This window comes from Nelumbo lutea, chromosome 6 (assembly GCF_056320005.1).
Source record: "Nelumbo lutea isolate HS-2025 chromosome 6, American lotus-T2T, whole genome shotgun sequence".
Lineage (NCBI taxonomy): Eukaryota > Viridiplantae > Streptophyta > Magnoliopsida > Proteales > Nelumbonaceae > Nelumbo > Nelumbo lutea.
The window spans coordinates 54,197,749-54,213,752 of NC_142689.1; positions in this window are offsets into that span (position 1 = coordinate 54,197,749).

Sequence of the window (16,004 nt, forward strand, 5' to 3'; positions counted from 1 at the left end):
AGTTAAGGTAGCCGATTCTCAAATGGAGATCAAAGGGAGTACACCTAAACTTAATTTAGATGCTATTAAACTTCCTCTTCCCTACCCTAGAAGAGTTTTGAAAGCTAATTTGGATAAACAATTTGAGAAATTTTTAGAAGTATTTAGAAAAATACATATTAACATCCCTCTTCTTGATGTATTGTCGTAGAAGCCTTATGCGATTTAGGTGCCAGTATAAATCTAATGCCATATTCTATTTTTGAAAAACTTGGTATGGACTAACATCTACTACTATTACCCTGCAATTAGCTAATAGAAGCATTAAATATCCTAGGGGAATAGTAGAAGATATTTTAGTCAAAGTGGGCAATTTTATTATTCCTGTTGATTTCATTGTATTGGATATAGAGGAAGATAGGACAATGCCCTTGATTTTAGGGAGACCTTTTCTTGCTACTAGTAATGCTTTAATTGATGTGTAGAAAGGTCTACTTACTCTTAGAATCAATGGGGAAGAAGTAGTATTTAATGTATTTAAAACCATGAAGTATCCCAACACAATTGAACATGAAATATATGCAATAGATTGCATTGATGTTTGGGCAGCTGAAGTTGATACAAATGATCATTTAGAACATTGCAGTCTTAATTCTTGTAAAAATGTGCAAGTCTTGGATGAAGAAGTTAAGGAGGCTTTGAACTATTTGGAGGTCGGTCAAGAAGAGTGCAAGCCAAGATAAGGAAAAGTTTTACCATTGGATGGACCGACCTCTACCAAGCAATTGCGACCTTCCAATGAAACACCTCCAGCTCACACAAAACTCCTTCCATCTATTGTGCATGCCCCTATTCCAAATTTAAACCCACCCATGATGGATGAGAGGGGAAAACATCGGAAGTTGCAACTACAAAGCTTGGAGGATCCAGTTTATGATTAAAAATAGGGAAGTTTGTTTTTCTTCTTTCCTCTCATCTTGATTTTATAGTTAAGTTATTTCCACCTTTTCTTTTTACCTTATGTTGAAGACAATACGTAGACTAAGTGTGGGGAGGGGGGGAGAGTATAGGATTTTATTTTAGTTCAAAAAAAAAAAATCAAAACCTTAGCTCCTTTGAAATCAATTGAAATAACGTTCTAGGAAAATTCTTGTGAACCTTGTAATGAGATACGATCAAGGAGTACATGACTTATTTGAAGCCATTTTCAGTTAAGCTAGTCCTAAATTCAGGTTTAAGTAAATGGGGTAGTTGTTTTACCTTTGCTACAATTGGTAGGATGGAGCATAAAATGCACCTACTAACCAAGTAATTCAATAGTAGGATGGAGCATAAAATGCACCTACTGGCCGAGTGATCTAAAAGTGAGACGGAGCATAAAATGCACTCACTCCCGATAAAAAGCAATAAAAGAGAGAAAATAAAAGAGAGGTTTTCCCTGATTTACTACTTGGTTTGTAGTAGCAAAAATTGGATTGACTGATGAATAAGTCATGTATGACTTGGTTGTATTAATTTAATAGTATGCAATAGTTAATCTAGAATATTTGTGGAGAAAGATGAAGGAGAAAAAAATCGGTAGGATAGTTAGTTTGTTCTTGTTTTATTTTGTCTTGCTCGAAGACGGGCAAAGCTTAAGTGTTGGGGGATCTGATGTGAATAAAAATTAACATATTTTTATCCCCAATGATTCATTCTTTTATACTTAATTAACACTTAATTGGACTCATTACTCTTGTATTTCGATTCAGGGCAAGCAAGAAAGCGACAGGAGGAAAATAAGGCTAATTGGATGATTTTGCACAGTTTCGGAACCGTTCAGTAATCTAAGCATAACTCTCACAACTTTTATGTTTTGAGTTTTGATAGATTCGCTTTGCACTGAGGTAAAAATCTAGCCCAAAGTCGAAGCAAATTCGTAGAGAAGCCTAGCTCACAGCTGAAGCCCAATTCGTACAAAAGCCTTGTAGCAGTCCAATTTATTAAATAAGCCCAACTCGAATTCAAGAATAAAGAGTCTTATCAGATTTAAATTTCAAATGTAATCCTATAAAGATAAAGAAGATTGAGATTACTAGATAAAAGATAGGATAGGATTAGATCAAAACTAATTAGGACTTTCTATTTTTGGGGAATGAACTCCTAAAAGGAGTTGGAAACAGCCCCTCCTCCTAAAGCTATATAAAGGGGGGTGTGCGGACTAGCTTTAGGCATCAATCAATCCATCTTGGAAGCAAAGCAAGAAGGAGAAAAAGAGGAAGGTGGCGGCAAAGAGAAGACAAACTCTTAGATCCCAACTTCAAGGGCGACTTCATGAGTTCTTTCTTACCCCTTGTTTGTTTTATTTCCTTTATCATGAATTAATTTATTTGTAGCTAGGGCTGTGAAAAGCCTAACCATGACAATGGATTGATTTTTATTCTAATTTATCCAAGATTGTTATTTTCATATTAATGTGATTAGGAATTTAGCCACCTCTTAATTGATTTGGTTTGTATGAATGAATCGAGAGAGGAATTCATATAGTGGACTGAATAATTCATAGTGTGAATTGAATGGTATATAGGAATATATATAAATGATTTATCTGATGATATAAGTTTTTCATAGAGCTTACTGCATCTCTATCATGAGAACTCTAGTCGAGAGATCGAAGGGTTATTTGATAGAGGTAGATTTGATATATCCTGAGAGGGAATATCAAATAAATTTGGAAAAACTTCAGCTTATGAAAATAATAAATTATCTTGGTTAATCTAATAAATTGGTGTCCATTGGAAGGGTTAGGTGGACCAATAGTCCTAGCGCTTCCAATTAGATTGTTGCAAGTTTTGTCATTGCTTGCCCTTATTTTTATTTCTTTTTTTCTTCTATTCTTAATTTTCAATAGTTCTTTTTGTTAGATCTTAAATTCGGTTGTCCAAATAATTAATAAAGGCTATAGTTCTAATACTTATTTTGTTAAATCCTCATGGGAATGATATCTTTATATTACTTGATAACTAGTTCACTTGCTAGGGTTATATAATTATAACTATTAGAACATGTTAACCTTGGTTAATATGGATTTTTATTTTTTTATTTTTACATTGTTTTTTCAAATTCTAGTTATAACTATTTGAACATGTTAACCTTCTGATACAATCTATATTAATGTGGCCAAGTCAGTAATGTCACAGGAACGTGGGATTCACTGTATCACGAGTCCTCTTCTTGGGGATTATTTCTGACGTAGTTTTGGTAATGTTTGTTTCCAGTGAAGGATGGAGAACATAGAGACCATTCTCATGTTCTCTGTATGTGAGAAATTTGTTCTTCCGTTTTCTAGTAATCACATTACTAAATAAGATAGAATAACCATCCAAACACAATTTTGAGATAAAAATGAAATTTATTCTTAAATTAGGTACGAAAAGACAATCTTTAAGTATAATTATTCCTTCTCTGAAAATTAGTTCTACAGTTCCTATGGTTGTAGTTGCAACTATTGCAGAAGTCCCCAAGTAGAGTGTCACTTCTCCATCACTCAGTCTTTTGTTTATCTTGAACCCTTGTAGTGATTTACATGCATGAGTTGAAGCCCTGGAGTCAATACATTAGGAAGCCAAAGTGGCCAACAAATTGGTCTCTATGATAAAAGGTTCAAAATTAGCTTGTTTCTTAGTCTCTAGATATTGAGGACGGTTCCTCTTCCAATGGCCAGTCTATTTGCAAAAGTGACATGCATCTGATGCTTTGTCCTTCTTTTGCTTTTTTGTTTTGCTAGTCTATTTCTAAGTCTTTTTCTTTGCCCTCCTCTTTTTCTTACCCAAATTGCCACCTTCAACAAGCATGGCTATCAGTTTATCCTTCTTGATTAGTTCTTTAGCCCTCTGCAACATATTGTTGAGTTCTTGAGGGCTAACATTTAGTTTATTCATGTTGTAATTCATGATAAACTGATTGAAGGAGGGAGGCAAGGAATTTAGGATGGCATCAACCTTGGTGACATGATCTAGTCTTGACCTGAGTGCCTCTAGTTCATTAATGTAACTCATCATCTTGAGATAATGGTCATGAACCATCTGGCTCTTGGTCATTTTTGTGGTCATGAATAGCTTCATGACCTTCAACAAGTAGAATGATTATACTCTTCATACATTGTCTTCATACTATCCAGGATATCCTTGGACACTTTGATCTTATCGAATTGTCTCTGTACTGGATTGTCGAGGGAGGCTATGATGTAGATCGGGCAAGAGAATTTTTATCTTTCCATTCTTGATATTCCTTCCTACATGCCTCAGAAGCCCTATCACCTAGACGATTCAGAGCAGGGTTCTTACCAACTTTGTCTAATTTTTCAGGCACTAATACCAGCCTAAGGTTATTGTACCAGTCAACATAATGTGGGCCCTTAAGTTTGTTGTCGTCCAATAGCTTGGCGAATTGTTCGTTTGCCACTTCTGATAAGAGGCAAGGAAGATTATTAGTCCATAACCTAAATTGATTAACATTTACTACATAGATATGGCTTTTAATCTGTGTTCCATTTCCATTTGTTCATATCTGAGATTTCTAGTGAGTATTTGCTACACTAGCAAGTGCACTAACTGCACAAGTAATAGAGTGATGAATAGAGTATTGTTCCCACGAGGACATATACAACAACTACTAGTAAAATTTCAACCATCTATTATCTGCTTAACCGAAATGCTAACCTAATCAAAACCGAATTCCTATCTAACAAACTATTTCTAACAAATTGGCTCAAACACCTTTCATGCAATTGAGAAGAAAAGCTAAATATGCACAGAATTGCTTCGGCAATTAGTTCTCTAGGTCATTCAAGTGGATTGGGATTTAGCCTTGGTTTGGTGAAACCGCAAGGAAATGAACAACCTCTCTCAAGCGCATGATGATGGTTCTTCTATTTCTAACAAGAATCTAATACCCATGCATGCATTAAGATCTAGGCATTCTAGGGCCTCAATTCAGATTGAATGAGCACCAACTTAATTGTGCAAGTTATCTCTAACCTTGCACTCAATTCGGTTCTTAATTAGCACATTTGAATTTCTAGAGTCTTTTTCAAGCAATCTAGAACTTCCAAAAATCAAGAACAGTTGGGCCAAATAGAATTGAGGTTGCCTAAATTCCATCTCAAGCAATTCAGACATTACAAAGATCAAGATCAATTCGGCTAGCAGTTCTAACAATTAAAATTCTAATCAAGAAACATCAAGATTGAATCTAATCCATTCGAATAACCCTAGAGAACTAATTACAGATCTGAAATTACTTGAAACATCATTCAATTATAGCAAGAAAGATTGAATTAATGGAGAAAATAAACATGAAAACGCAAGTTGAATTCAATTACCACTTGGACAGAAATCAAGGAAGAAGACAACCTAGATTGATCTCCTCCAATGGCTTCTCCTCCAAATTTGAAATCAGCAACTCTTCTTCTCTTGAATATTCTTGAATATTCTCCTTTCTTCTCTCTTATGCACCTTTCTTCCCAAATCTCCCAAAAGGAATTCGCCCCAAAAGGTATTGACCCCTTTTCCCCTCTTTCTCTTCTCCTTTTATTGCTTTCTCTTTAGCCCCTTTTTCTCTCATCTAGAAAGTTTGGTGCCTTTAGCCTCTCTTGAACCTTCTAGAAGTTGCTGCCCCTAGCTTCTCTTGGGCTGCTCTTGAGCTACAAATGGGCTTCCTCCTTACTGGGCCGAATAGGCTCCCTTGGAAGCTTCGACTGGGCTCTCTCTTTGGGCTCTCCCAAATAGTGGCGTATGGGCTTTAAGTGCCGAATAGCCCTCCTTTGACCTTTCGGATGAGCCTTGCTCTCAGCTGGGCTGTATTACCTCCAATTTGGCCTCTTGTAGCATGGTTTATGTTATTTTTCCCCTAGACTTGTCCCCTTTGATAATTTCTTGAAATCAAGCTAAATTGGGGTAAGAATTCACACAAATCAGCATCAAAACCATACATAAACACCAGAATTTATATGTAAATTGTGCACACATCAAACACCCCCACACTTAAGCTTTTGCTTATCCTCAAGCAAAGACATCACCCATAAACTAATCATCTCCCCCTATTATTACCATTTACCGGATGACCTTTTTGATGATAATGCATTGAGTGGTCGGGAAACTTGTGTACGTATTCTGATTCATTCCTATGAACCACCATTCTTATCACATACATAAGAGCCAAGGAAGGGGAGAATATGAAATTCTTCACGCTCCAACATTCACTTCCATTCAATATGTAAATCAGCACCTTGACCTCTAAAATTAACCATTACTTTGAGCTTGGTTTCAAATCTGTCACTGCATTTAATTAAGTGTTCAACCACATTTTGTCCCTTTCAACTTCAGCCGTCACCAAAATTTTTTCTTTCCCCCTTTGTTTTTTGGTGTGAGTGCATTTTATGCTCCATCTCACATGGGGAATTTTCTCTTTTTATTTTTTTTTCTCTTTTTCTTTTTGTGTGAGTGCATTTTATGCTCCATCTCACATGAGGCATTTTCTCTTTTTATTTATTTGTTTCTTTTTTTGTGTGTGAATGCATTTTATGCTCCATCTCATACTGGTCATAGGCTAGAGGCAAACAACAATACTCATATTCAAAATTGCTAGTTTTACTATTCAGCTCAGAATAGCGGAGTTAGGACTGAACTCATATCATAAACCGCTAGTTTTACTATTCAGTTCATGATAGCAGAGTCATTTGGACTTTGTCCCTTCTTCTCTCGCTTTTTTTTTCAATTGTTGAACCTCGTGCATTAACAGTTCAGATATGAACATAGCTCGAATGATCATCAATTATTCAATCGAGTGCATTGTACACATGAAAGTAACTAGGGTCGGTCATGCTGAAAATCATATTCAGCTCCCTTAACCTCATAAATTTTGATAAGTTTGGATCATTCACAAGAATAAACTCGATCACTTACCTTGATTTCCCTCGACTCAATGTATTCCCTCTTAGAATTTACCTAATAAACAACAAAAATCTAGGGGAAATTTTAGTCTATTCGGCCTGTCCATGCATGTATGTATGTGTTGGGATGAGTGAGGTGCAGGGCTATAGCCTAATTCCCCCAAACTTAAGATGAGCATTGTCCTCAATGTTTCTAGTGTTAGAGAGCAACAATAAATCCAACAATAAGGGGTAATTTCTAAAGGGATAGGAAATCCATCAAATGGATGCCCAAAGATTGCGGAATAAGGGGGCGAATTTGAAAAAAAAAATTTCTCCCTTCAACTGGGAATCGAATTCCCCATTTAGAAAATCATATTTTCATGGATCATTCTTGAACCATAAACTAAACCAGATCTGAACCAAAAGGAGTAGGGAGAGATAATACCTGATATAGAGAAGTAGTATCTCCCAATTGAGGTGTTCACGCCCAAGGAAGGATCCAAAATCTGCTCCCACTGAATATGACGCAGTGCAGGGTGGAGCAGAATCAACAGTGTTCTTCCAAAAGAACTTGACCCTTCTCAAGAATCACCTGGACGGCTTGTGAATACAACTCCCACCAATCTTTTCTCCAAAAGATTGGAATCAAGATCCAATCTTGATTTCTTCCAAGAACTGGAGATCGAACTGCTATAGGCGGCGACTGCAGGAAGGAGGCAACAAGAGAGTATTTGCAGGGTGCAGATTCTCTCTTCTGTGATTTAAGCTCTGAAGACAAGACTATGTATTGCTTGCTTGGGATGATTAAAGGCTGTCACCCCCTCTTCCTTTTATAGACTTAAAGGGATCAGCTCCTGACGGGTTTGTCGAAGCCCTCAAAATTAGTACTAGTCCCACAATAAAATATTTGCAGTAAAAGTGGTTCTAGGTCGAATCCCACAGGGAGCAAATCAATAATCTCTTAGCCGAATGGGTAAAGTAATTGTGTGGGAAAATTAAATAACAAAAATTAAAAGAATAACAAACCAAACAAACAAGAGAAAATCAGTCTTACCGAATTCTGGTTCAAGGGTTTGGGTTGAATCGATTGGCCATCGATCCTAGGTACAATTTAGCATTCTTGCAATTCAAGCATTTAACCTTAGATTTATTAGGATAGCCATAATAAACCTTGTGTTTTCCTATTTCAGTTGACCAAACCCAGCATTCGATCAACACTTATCACCACTCAACTGGGTATGATAGCGTTCCAAGTTAAATAATGATAGCATTAAGATTTGTGAAAATAGTTAAACCAAATTAACAATAATTGAGATAGCTGCAATTACTGAATTTTGTTCCATCGATTCTTTTAGGTTGAATCATGTTAAAACATTGGTCAAAGGCTGTCACGAACAATTGACCCAAAAAGATATCAACCTAATTGCTACTTGTACCATTATTCGTGACAATTATGGATCACCGAAATCATGGATAGCAATAGGAAAATCAACATTAATTCAGTTTGTCAGACTAATTAACATTAACATCCAAAATAAATGTGCACAAGAACCAATGAATACTTGAATTAAAAAGAAAGAAAATAAAGTAACTACAGAACCTCACAATGACACAATCGAACCTCCCCCCTTGAACCAGAAAAAGAAGCTTAGCTACTCATGATCTGCGCAATCTCCATGCTCTTCTTCTCCATAGCCGAACTGCCTTCTTGCTTCTTGGTCTTCTTGATGATCTCTTGGATCTTGGAATGAGTGATTAGTAGAGCTGGTTTGCCCCCCTCTTTATATATCCAAAGGAGAGGGCTGTTTTCCATCTCCTTCTAGGAGATCATCTTATCCTTAGGGAGTTTTGATCTTATCTTGAACTAATCCTATCCTATCTCTTATCTAATGCTCTAATCTCAATCTTCTTATCTCTCTAGGATTACATTCAATACTTTAGATCTGATAAAACTCTCTCCTTGGAGATTACATTCGAAATTCGGACTCTTAACTCTTGAATTCGAGTTGGGCTGCTTCAAGGTACTTCTGCGAGTTGGGCTTAAGTTATGAAATGGGTCTGACTGCGAACTTGCTCCGACTTTGGGCTCGTTTTCGTACTCGATGCGGGCCGAATCTGTCAAAACCCAAAACATAAAAGTTGTGGGCCTTCTTTTCATCTTTCTAATGCTTCTTGAATTTTATAATTCGGTATCCGGAATTGAGAGTTAGGCCCAGATTACTAACTGTCGCCGAAACTGTGCAAAATCACCCGATTTGCCCTGTTTTCTTCCAATTGCCTTCTTTATTGCCCTGAATCGAAATACAAGAGCAATGAATCCATTTAAGTGCTAAATAAATGTAAAAGAGTGAATATTAGGGGATAAAATTAGGATTCATTTTGGTCTCATCAGCTCCTAATCCCATTAGAAGTTTCTAACCCAAATCATATTTGGATTAGAAGTCCCTTTAAGATAAGGGATAACCCTTATCTTATCTGCAGATTAGATCAGTCATCTCCTAATCTAATTAGAAAGTTTCCAGATCTAAATATCATTTAGATCTTGGACTCTCTAAGTGAATAGGGTGTGGGCCCAATCCTATTAGCTGATCCATCTCAGAATTTGCCCCTTAAGTGACTAATCAAATTAGTCCAATTCAAAATGGGCTTAAGGCCCATTTAAGGTCATGTATTCATTTAGCCTTCTAAACTATTGCCTAGTTGGGCTTTCTTGTATGGCGTGGGACCTAAACATTGATCTACACATCAGCCACATGGGTTCAGACCAGCCTTTGTTACAAGGCCTGGCCGAATACACTGTTATGGACAGTGCACCCCCTGAAACCCATCAGATGGGCTCTATGGGCCCAACACTTACCCTAAGTGGTCCCTAGGCCAAGCCACCTTGTAACACCCAGGGACTGTGGGCAGATGCAAGATTAGCCCTTAGGTATTATCCTCAATTGTCTTACACTTAACCTCTCAGCCCATAATGATCATACACTGCTCGACAAGAGAGGACCTCTCCCTCGACTGCAAGGAACAGTGTTGCACTCTCTACTTATATGGATCCCAGGAATTAAAACATATTTGAAAACATTTCAAAACCATAATATATATACTTTTATATCTCATATAAAATATATTTTGCAAAACAAATCTCTACGACTGAAATCGGCTACCGGCAGTCTTAGTTTCCATCAGTGAGAGTGCATCCCCGATCATTACCTTTGTCCGACAAAGGGGCTGATCCTATCACTATGATCACCCACTCAGATGAATTCTCAGATTGCCCCAACATACCTAGGTTTTGACCCCCGCTAAGGACCTCACTGATTGGTATATTAAAGACAGCCCAATCCGACACCTAGTGCAGTATCATAATCGAATCTAGGGGTCGGGTGTAACTTTTCAGTTTTTCCCATCAATCTCCAAGGTCCAGGGCAATACTGGAAATCTGGTTTAGTTCATAGATTCAATTAATCCTACACTGTATGTCCCTAGGGTCTCACCCCGATGGCTGAGACAAGCCACCCCAATCGACTTGGTGGCGCCACAGTGTCAGCCTTGTCTGGATAGGTCTCCCCAGACCGACCCACTGGCTGTGATCATTCTAAACTAACACGAGTCTCATTAAGTGTCCAGTTTAAGGGTATTACATAGAAACATACAAAGGGAACATGAATCAAATATGCACTTTTATTCATTTACAATAAACTCATAAATTAAATCATTTTGATTGAAGCTAATGGCATACAAAACTGTCTAACAATTTCATGAAGAACATTATCAAGTAAGGAGAGGGGTTTAGAGGACTTCCCTGATGATTATTCTAAATTCTACAATAGCTCTTTTGTTAGGAAGCCTCTAGCTACTAAGAATCACATACAACTAGAGAGAGATCAACAACTTATTCAATTAACAACCAAAGAAACAAAAACTAACTAAACTCAACTGGCATGACTAAGAAAAGCAGAAAGCAAGTAAGATAATTTATGACTAAGCATCTAAATTAGGATGTCTCCCAACAGCCTCTTGTTTTCTTGGGTTCACCACGGTGGTGCTTGGTAGAGTGCTTGGTACCCTTGCTGAAATCATTTGTGCCAATTGCCCAACTTGATTCTCCAAGTTCCTTATTGATGCTTCATTATTCTGAAATCTTGTTTCAACACTAGCTATGAACTTGGTCATTAGATCCTTTAGGTTAGATTTCTATTCCGGTTGATGGAAGTTTTAGGGGAGGGGCTTCGGTGCATGCTGATTTGGCCATGGCTGATTCGGGTGGCCTCTCCATCCGGGGTTGAAGGCATGATGGTACTGATTTCCTTGCTACTTTGCAAAGTTGCCAACAAAGTCAACCTATTCTGTGGACTGCCTAAAATGATTGCCAACTTGGCATTCAATGCTGATATGTCCTCCCCCACACTTATCACAAGTCATGGACTGCACATGCATGGCTGCCATCTGCATCTCATCTACTTTCTTGCTGAGTGCACTTATTTGTGCAGATAGAGTTGTGTATGTGTCCACATTGTGAAGACCATGCTGCTTCCTCACTTGTGATCTCTCTGAATGTCATTGGTAATTATTGGCTGCCATCTCCTCTATGAGTGCATGGGCCACTTCAGGGGTCTTATTGTTGATGGAGCCCCCGGCTGCCGCATCTAGGATGGTCTTGTTGGCTTCGGTTAGACCATTGTAGAAGGTTTGCACTTGCAGCCATATAGGAAGTCCATGGTGAGGGACCTTCCTTAACACCTCCTTATAACGCTCCCATGACTCATATAAAGATTCTCATCCCAAGTGGCTATAGATCCAACTAGCCATCTCATCCCAAGTGGCTATAGATCCGGCTGGTAATGAATTCAGCCAAGCCTTGGCCTTGTCTTTCAATGAAAATGGGAATAACTTCAGCCTAACAGCATCATCACTCACCCCATTGTGCTTGAAAGTGTCATAAATCTCCAAGAAATTGGCTATGTGAGAATTCGGATCTTCATGAGCCATGCCACAAAATTGAAATGTGTTTTGGATCATCTGAATTATGGCTGGTTTGATTTCAAAGTTATTAGCAACAATGGCTCATCTTATAATGCTTGAAGTAGCTCCGGTTAAGGTTGGTTTGGCATAGTCCATCATAGTCCTTGGTTCGGCCATCTCTTCAATTTCAGCTCTAACTTGTCTAGCAGCTCTTAAGTGGATGCGAAGGCTTCTTTCAATTTCTGGATCATTAGGGACTTCCTCCGGTTCAGGTCTGCTTTTCATAAACTGTACAAGTCAAAGCAAGAAAAAGACTAATGTACTCCAATTAGAAATGTGAATAATCAAACAATCAGCAATCCTCATAAAGAAGTATTGTTAACCACTACTGTAGCAGGAATTTACAAGACAAAGACTGAATGCTATCTTAAAAGAAAAGCTTCAAACACAAGAACAATCAGCAAGCTGAATATAGACAGATCTGAAATCTGATATACATGATTGAAATCAGAGAAGTACCCTCTCAAATCAAGAAAACTGCACCCTATCGAGCTGATATACAAGATTGGACAAGACTAGTAGCCTAATATATATACGGTTGGCAAGAAGAAAGAGGATTTCTGATTTCATCCATGAAGGTAAATGTGCACAAATCTAAACTGTAATATTTTCATGGAATATACATAACTAACAATCAGCTACATTACCGAAATTACCAAATCATAACATATCAAATCAAAAAGAACTACACACTACCAAATTTGTAACAGTAACCTAAGACAAAGCTAATATGCAAGAAGAACAGTCAGCAATCTCAAAACACAGAAGCTAGCTAAAAGGAAAAAGCAACCTACATAATTCTGTCAAATCAGAGAAATGACCTATAGACTCAAGAAACTACACTCTACCGCAACATGAGTAGCTATTTTTGTGTGTGCACAGGTCTGATTTCTGATTTCAGCAATGAATGTTAATGTGTGCAAATATGAACTATACTATTTTTATAAAGTATACAAAACAAAAATTCAGCTACACTACCAAGACTAGACAACAACCAAAAGCTAAGCAAATCAGCAATTGGAAAGAAGACTACTGATATCAGAAATGAAGGTTACTATATACAGATTTGAATTCTACTACAAATCTGAAATCTATCAAGTCAGAAATCTATCAAATCATAAATGAAATCTATAACACCAAGCTATAGAGAACTTCCTACAAAACACAGATCTGAAATCTACCAAATCAGCAAAGTAACTTATAGAATCACGAAGCTACATTCTATAAAAACAAGAAAAACAACCTAAACTAGATGCATTCGGCAAGGGGAAAGAAATCTGAAACTACTGAACTAGTATAGCAGCCTAAGTTTGAGACAATCGGCTATAAGAAAGAAAATTTCCTAAATCAGCAATAGAGGTTAATGCACACCAATTTGAACTACAATGTACAAAGTTAGAAATTAGATAAACAGTGGCTAATAGTTCCTAATATTGCTACAATAAATCCCCGACAACGGCGCCAAAAACTTGGTGCATATTTGCTACACTAGCAAGTGCACTAGCCACACAAGTAATAGAGTGATGAATAGAGTATCGTTCCGACGATGACTTATATAACAACTACTAGTAATACATCAGCCATCTATTATCCGATTAACTGAAATGCTAACCTAATCAAAACTGAATTCCTATCTAACAAACTATTTCTAGCAAATTGGATCAAACACCTTTCATGCAATTGAGAAGATAAGCTAAATATGCATAGAATTGCTTAAGTAGTTAGTTCTCTATGTCATTTAAGTGGATTGGGATTCAGCCTTGGTTTGGTGAAACCCCAAGGCAATGAACAGCCTCTCTCAAGCGCATGTTCACTCTATGCATGATGATGGTTCTTCTATCTCTAGCAAGAATCTAATCCTCATGCATGCATTAAGATCTAGGCATTCTAGGGCCTCAATTCAGATTGAATGAGCACTAACAAAATTGTGCAAGCAATCTCTAACCGCACTTAATTCGGTTCTTGATTAGCAGATCCAAATTTCTAGAGTCTTTCTCAAGAACTCTAGAACTTTCAAGAATCAAGAATAGTTTAGCCAAACAAAATTGAGGTTGCCTAAATTCTTTCTCAAGAAATTCAGACATTACAAAGATCAAGATCAATTCGGCTAGCAATTCTAACAATTAAATTTCTAATCAAGAAACATCAAGATTGAATCTAATCCATTCGAATAACCCTAGAGAACTAATTACAGATCTGAAATTACATGAAACATCATTCAATTACAGCAAGAAAGATTAAATTAATGAAAAAAATAAATATGAAAACCCTAGCTGAATTAGATTACCACTTGTGCAGAAATCAAGGAAGAAGACAACCTAGATTGATCTCCTCCAATGGCTTCTCCTCCAAATTCGAAATCAGCAATTCTTCTTCTCTTGAATATTCTTGAATCTTCTCCTTTCTTCTCTCTTATGCACCCTTCTTCCCAAATCTCCCAAAAGCAATTCATCCCAAAAGGTATTGACCCCTTTTCCCCCTCTTTCTCTTCTCCTTTTATTGCTTTCTCTTCAGCCCCTTTTTCTCTCATCTAGAAATTTGGCGCCTTTAGCTTCTCTTGAACCTTCTAGAAGTTGCTGCCCCTAGCTTCTCTTGGGTTGTAATTTGGGCTGCTCTTGAGCTGCAAATGGGCCTCCTCCTTGCTAGGCCGAATAGGCTCCCTTGGAAGCTTCGGCTGGGCTCTCTCTTTGGGCTCTCTCAAATAGTGTTGGATGGGCTTTAAGGGCCGAATAACCCTCCTTTGACCTTTCGTCTGAGCCTTGCTCCCAGCTGGGCTGTATTACCTCCAATTTGGCCTCTTGTAGTATGGTTTTATGTTCTTTTTCCCTTAGACTTGTCCCCTTTGATAATTTCCTGAAATCAAGCTAAATTGGGGTAAGAATTCACACAAATCAGCATCAAAACCATACATAAACACCAGAATTTATATGTAAATTATGCACAAATCAAACACTCCCACACTTAAGCTTTTACTTATCCTCAAGCAAATACATCACCCATAAATTGATCATCCCCCCTTATTATTACCATTTACCATATGAATTTTTGGATGAAAATGCATTGAGTGGTCGGGAAACTTGTGTACATATTCTGATTCATTCCTATGAACTACCATTCTTATCACATACATAAGAGCCAAAGAAGGGGAGAATATGAGATTCTTCATGCTCCAACGTTCACTTCCATTCAATATGTAAATTAGCACCTTGACCTCTAAAATTAAGCATTAATATTATCTAGGTATATGGCATTCATGTTGAATTGGGCTAAAGCAATTTTAACAGATTAAAACTAGGTTTTACAGATGTGGGTTGAATTGCATCTTGCAATTAACCATCAATCCCTCACCCCATGAAGGAAATTTTAGGTCTGAGAACAGCCCCATCGAACCATAGATTCGGCCAAACCAATTTGGTCCAATCTGGTTCGAATGGGTATAGGGTTTGATGTTTAATTCAATATTCAATTCAAGAAGATGATCTAAAATTAAATAACTGATAAATGACATTCAAGAATCAGTGAACAAACACAAAAGGGGGCTGTTCGTAAGGCTGCAACCCTACAAAATGAGAAATTAGTTCACAGATTGCAATTTCCGTTACTGCAATTAACAGATTGCAGATTTCTTATCTGCGCAAATCTTCTCCTCCATATGAACCAGCTTCGTCTTCAATGAAATAAAATAGAAAAAACCAATTTTTTTCTGTCAATATTACATCAAAAGCAAATCCTATACATCTCGTCTATAAATGAAATAAAATATATATATATTTATAGACCAAGAAAGAATAGAATAAATTAGTAGGTGCACAAATTTCTTGTGCCAATAAAAGAATTCGATCTCCACCATATGAACAGCCCAAATTTCAAGAAATATAAATAGAACAGTTCTAAATATATTACAAAAAATAAAGAATTTAATTTCAGATCAATCGCCCATGTTTGAGAACTAAATTCTCAGAAAAAACTTAATCTGCACAAATCGGGTAGAACTGATTCTGCCGAATTGCACAGGTTCATATCAGATCTGATATTGGTTCAAGAATGTGATCCTAGCTCTGATACCACTAAAGGGATGAGAGATCCATCATAT